We start from the raw sequence: 6000 nt of genomic DNA, 5'->3' as shown, positions 1-6000 counted from the left end.
CATGAATGGTCCAGAAAAAGCCATTGCAAGGATACTGAATGAATTGTTTAAAATCAACAAAGTCAAGCTAAGGACATCATGGATGCAAGGCATAATACAATGGAAAAGGAAGGTGTGCATGAGTGTCACATGAAGAAATGAGTGCTCAAAGGCGGCATGCTTATACTATTGCACTGTTGTAGGTGAAATTTGCTCGGGAAAATTTTGCTAAGGAAATCCCAAAGTGCAAAATTGAGATGCCCATGCAAAGGAGGCGCTACACATCAAATCGATTAATAGGTTGATCATGTGGAATCATGACTAAGGGGGAGTGCCAAAATTTGGCATCGATTTCCAAACAAGTACTACCTTAATTGGTCACAATTTCTGAGAGGGAGGGCCTGGTCGTAGAGGGAGAGGCATCAAGGGGGCAAGAATGGACCAGTAACTAGATGTTGGGAAGGCAAGTCCTAAAACACACATATATAAACTACCTAAGGCAAGAGAACTCACTTTCTACAATCATGAGCCAAGCAAGAGGTTAGACTCTTTTGTGTCCATAGCCTCTACTCCCCACCAACTCCCTCAAAACTCCAACCTACAATGACCTTGTCAGCCCCACCGAAGTGCAAGGGTACAAAGGCCAAAGGGACTGCATGAAACAAAGTAAAGTCGGGGATACCAAAGGCCCTGAGTTAAACCCACCCACAATTTTCTAATGGCCCACTGTGTCTTTTAATCACCAAGATCCATGAATTTCATGAGCTACCTTGGAACCAAGGACTTGCCATTAGGACCATTGACTTGTATATAGGCACATGACGATGTTCTACACAAAAAGGTGCATAGTTACCATTAGTGATGATGAACTGCCATGGATGCTCAAGCTTCCCAAGATCGATGATGACACATCTAACCCAGCAACGGTCAGTTGTGACACATTATTCACCAATGATGTTTGTTTGGCAAAGGCATGGCTATGTCACTAGCAAAGCAGAGACACTGACACCAACACATTCTTTTGATTTTTGTAGAAAGTGTAGTCAAAATTATAAGATAAGGGTGTGGATCACATAGCAAAAAAGCAGTGGATATATTGCTTGTATCAGGTATCTTGTATCGTCTCGCTTGTTGGATAAGAAAGATGCATGACTAGTTGTTTCTCCATGGCCATAGCCCACATTGGGTGAACCACATATATCGGTGTCTCTTTCTCTCTTCCATTCTATGCCCTTTCTATATTGTGTGTTTTATGCATTTCGTGTCTTGCATTGTTGCTTTGTTTTATAAGGTTGCTCCTAACAACATCTCGAGGTAAGGTAGCGGTATTGCCACGAGAACCTACCCCTAACATGGGGGTAGAGCCACAAGAACCTATTGCTAGCTTCTCCAAGAATACTTACACTAGGTTAAGAGCATAAGCGACCCCACTCTACCCACGAGTCCTCATGTTTAGGCAAGGCCACCCCCTACAACTGCAGGAGTAACACAAGAACCTGCCATTACTCCCACAAGGGAAACGAGAATCCAAGCCCATGAAATGCCTCGATGGGTACCTAAGAAGAAGTCATTTCGTCAGATTACTCCTATCCCAAACACGGGTGTTACACAAGAACCTGCTCCTGAAAAGGGAGCAGAACCACAAGAAGCTACTGGTACCTCCATGGAAGAGTAACCACAACAAGCATCTCCAGAGCATCTCCACAAGTGCCATGGACTCCCGAGAACAGCCTTAGGTTTATATCAAGATCTCCAAGCCATACTCCTTCCAATAGATGCTTGAACCCCATCCACGCGACTTGACACATACAAGTTGAAAACATCCTCTGTTCATAACCCTAAGCCATATCTCTCCACTCTCTTCACCAGTGCACTTAGTAAATATGTAGCTTGGAGAGATGCAGGTATGCGAAGCCCTCACAAGATTGACTCCACTCGTACTCCTGGTTCTAGGTGATAATAGGCAGTCCTCCCTATAGGTGAAAATAGGAGTTTCCCCACCTGACAGAGAATGACTCCCTAGGTGAATAGGACACCACCAGCACCCCCAACAGTTCACACTCACGAAGCAGTTAAGTGGATAGGTCCCATCACCCCATCAGTCAATTCCACCACAGTCACATCCCCTCTCTCTCTCTCTCTCTCTCTCTCTCTCTCTCTCTCTCTCTCTCTCCCCCCTCACACACACACACACACATTGATCTAATCCTCACACTGTCTTAGAAAATTAAAAAAATGTTAAATGTGTCCATAAAAGAATAAAAAAGAACTCCAGAGTAACCTTTTAGAAAGTATGTTGAGCTAGCTCTATAACACCATGCACCCGTCGGCTTAGTATCCCCACGCACCCACTGGGTTACCATCGTAGCATATGCAGGCTTAGTATCCCCACATCACGCACCCGTCAGCTTAGTATCCCCATGCACCCACTGGGTTACCATTGTAGCACATGCGACCTTAGTATTACCATTGTAATGCTCACCATCTTAGCTCATTGTCCGTCATCGCTAAGATACCAATGTGATTCACATTAAAGTAATATCGCAATGCCCATCGAGTCATTAACGCAACGCGTGCCAGGATAGATTTCTATATAAACTACACCCTTGGGCAAAAATCCATTGCATTAACACGTTTAATAGAACTCTTGCAAAAAAATTTCAAAAATTCCCAATTGCCAGATCTGCCTCCATAACCTTCTCATCTGCCCTCTTACACCCCAGATTCTCCCGTTCAGCATGAGTTCATCCTCCAAGATTTCCACTACTCCTTTGGCCCCATGGTGTCCAGTCAAACCCATGTCTCTACCTCCAATCTGTCTACTCCCTCCACCACTACAGTCCACCCATCTTCTCCCCTCTCCACTCTGTCTGTTACGCTCCCTCTCTCTCTACCCCTTCCCAGCCATATAACACAGCAATAGCTTATAGAGGAGACTCATGTTCAATCTCACCTAGAGGAGAGTGGTCAAGTCTCTCATCCCATCCAGCCAAGCATCGAAAGGTCATCGTTGTTGCCCCACTTTACACTGAACATTCTATTACCACTTCTTACACTTCTCCCCTTGGCCATGATTGGCTTACTACCCTTAACAGATGGTCCATCCACTCATCCTTCTGCTACAAGCCTAACCTGGACTTTCGCATCTCTTATCATACCTACACATGCTACAAAGGCTGCTGTGATTCCGAAGTCTAGCCCTACCTCGAAGCTGTCGGCTTACTTGGTGGAAATGCTCCCCTACTACCTAGATCTCAATCTTGTTATGTAGTTCATCGACATCTACAGCCATGCCACAAAGCTAACATTGTTCACAGATGAACAGGGTCTGAGTATTGATGCCATTTGGGTGGTCTTTGGATTTCTTGTGATGGACAAGCCCTTCATCAAAGTTTGATAGTTGGAGCAAAAGCTCGTGGGTAAATTATGACATCCGTCACCATAAGAGAGGTATCCCATTTGATGACATCAAGGATGGTAGGGGGTCGCCCACCTATATCAAGCCTGATCAAGTGCTCAGAATGCTCACCAAGGTCAAGATGTTGGACCATCACAACGTAGTTGCGAACCCATTACTGCGACTTTTAGAGCCCATACAATTCAAGACAAACTAGCCAGATTATTTTTAGAGAGAGATGGATGGGCAATGCCACAAGCCCCAGCAAAAGATTGGCAATCCAATGCTCTTCATGCCCATGATCAAGCACATCATGAAGCCATGGCACTATCCTGCAAGACACTATGGGGCAACACACCGTGGAAATCCACTAGCTCCAACCCCACAGGTGTCATCAGCAACCGAAGAAGCACGCCTGTGCAAGATGGAAGAGGAGGCAAAGGTAGCCTCACAATGGGAGAAGATTATGCTCGACCGAGCTCAACAAAGGAATACTGGCACTGGTCAACATGGCGTTACGATGCCTCTCACAGCACCTCAGTCAACCATCTCGATCACGTAGAACAATAAGATCAATAAGAGCAGTAGCAAGGGGGTGACCACATCGGGGAACAGTTTTATGATGACATTCTAAATTTCGAAGATCTGGCTATCCCAAAGACTCATTCTTAGCAGCCCAACCTCGATTTTTTGAGACAGATTACCTCTTTACTTTCATCTCTCAAGGGCAAGGATCTAATTGGAGAAGCCACCGGACCCTCCGCCACCAACTAGATACATGTACAAAAAGCCCTTGGCCACTACACAAACCCTACCTATAGATCGCCAACAGAATATTGACAGCTATGGGAGCAAGCACACCCACACGTCGAGCTAATGCAGGAGGATCGATTCACATTTCATCCGCTCTGTTTTTTAGAATGGACAGTTGAAGCTAGAAAAGATACACACTAGCTATAATACTGTAGACATGTTCACTACGATGGTAACTAAGGAGAAGTTGAGCTCACGCTCAACTTCAATTAGTCTTCAAGAATAAGAAATAATATGAGAGATCGCCATATCCAAAGAATTTTAGTGAGTGTAGTAACAATGGAGTTGCTATGACCAGTCTGCAAGTGAAAGATTATTGTATGTGGAGCTTGATCCTTAAGGTCTTTAGAGGTTGTTTTTTGGCCATGCTTTTGACCCATACGTGTTTATACCCACTCTATTAAGGGGGGGCAGCCCCCCTACTAATGTCACCAAGGGGTTGATGATAACTATTTAGGCCCCCCTTGGCGAGGGTTCAGGGGCAGCATCCCCAAAGTGGAAAATAGTTGAAAATTGGTGCGTGAATTGTGTGGTCAAAATTTGTGAAAAGACATGTGGGCACATAGCATGAGAGTAGTGGTTATACTGCTTGTATCTTGTATCTTCTCGCTAGCTTGATAAGAAAAACATAGGACTAGCTATTTCTCTGTGGACATAGCCTACACTGGGTGAACCATGTGTATCAGTGTCTCTCTTTCTCTTCCATTCTATGCACTTTCTGTATTGTGTACTTTCTCGCATTGTTGCTCTGTTATCGTGTTTCTCCTAATAGTTTCAAGCATTCATAAATTTGGTTTCTTTGTTTAACTTATGATGAATGTGATATGGTAAAAAGTGAAGGATATAGATATTCTCTAAGGCCTTTGTATAATCATTATATTTCTTTAAAGATTGCCTTATAAAGCAAATTTCTTGTTTAGATAACCCCTTTTGGTTCTTCTCATATCCAAAATTTTCATCAAAACTATGATGCAACATAGTTAGACATAGTTAGAGGCTCTTGACAAGCAATTAACCACTCTTGATGGGACTTTCCTTTGGGGAGGTGACAAAAAAAGAAAGAAGTAACCCATGGACAAAACTTAAGGAGACTATTAAGAATTTAATTCTGGATGTCCTAAATGGAAGAAGTATTTATTCATTCATTCTGATAGCTTAGCTGAGAAGTGTGTACTGACATTTGGAGACCTTATGAATGGCATGGGATGTCTAGATAGGGTGTCCACCATGCCTTTCATTTGTTTTCTAGTAGAAAGAGACTCTTTGTTTGGGATGATGGATAGGTTATTTTGAATCCTTGTGATTCAAAGATATAATGAGCACCTTACTAGTAAATGGAAAAAGAGGGAGAACCTTCAATGAACCCCTCATTCAAACTCATATGGAATTATGAAATCCTTGGTCTCTTTACCTCCAATGTTAGAGCTTAGAAAATTTGAATGTTTGACATTGTTTTTAATAAGAGGTATCTAGGTAACCAAAAGTTTGTTTTCCTCCTTTTTATGACATGCTTGTTAGCCACGAAGGTCTGGAAAATTGTAAAAGAATGCACAAGAATCTAGCATAATAGGGATGTTTGCTTATTGGGTGACTGCAAAAGAAGACTAAACAAGACTCAGAGGTCACTACAACCTTTACACTTTGGTTCCTATTATAAGCCATAGACAAAATTTGGTTTGATGATGTTTCTACTAACCCGTTCCATGCTTGGCAATGTTGGTTTCAAAGGTATAGCAAGATCCGTGTAAGAAGAAACTAACTTGTCTTTGGAGGTTCATACTTATAGCTTGTGTATGGCAACTTGTTGCACA

This window comes from Dipteris shenzhenensis, chromosome 31 (genome assembly GCF_047967505.1).
Source record: "Dipteris shenzhenensis isolate YYH24624 ecotype China chromosome 31, Dip_SZ_1.0, whole genome shotgun sequence".
NCBI lineage: Eukaryota > Viridiplantae > Streptophyta > Polypodiopsida > Gleicheniales > Dipteridaceae > Dipteris > Dipteris shenzhenensis.
The sequence above is the reverse complement of the archived record's forward strand: the minus strand, read 5'-3'. Positions refer to the sequence as shown.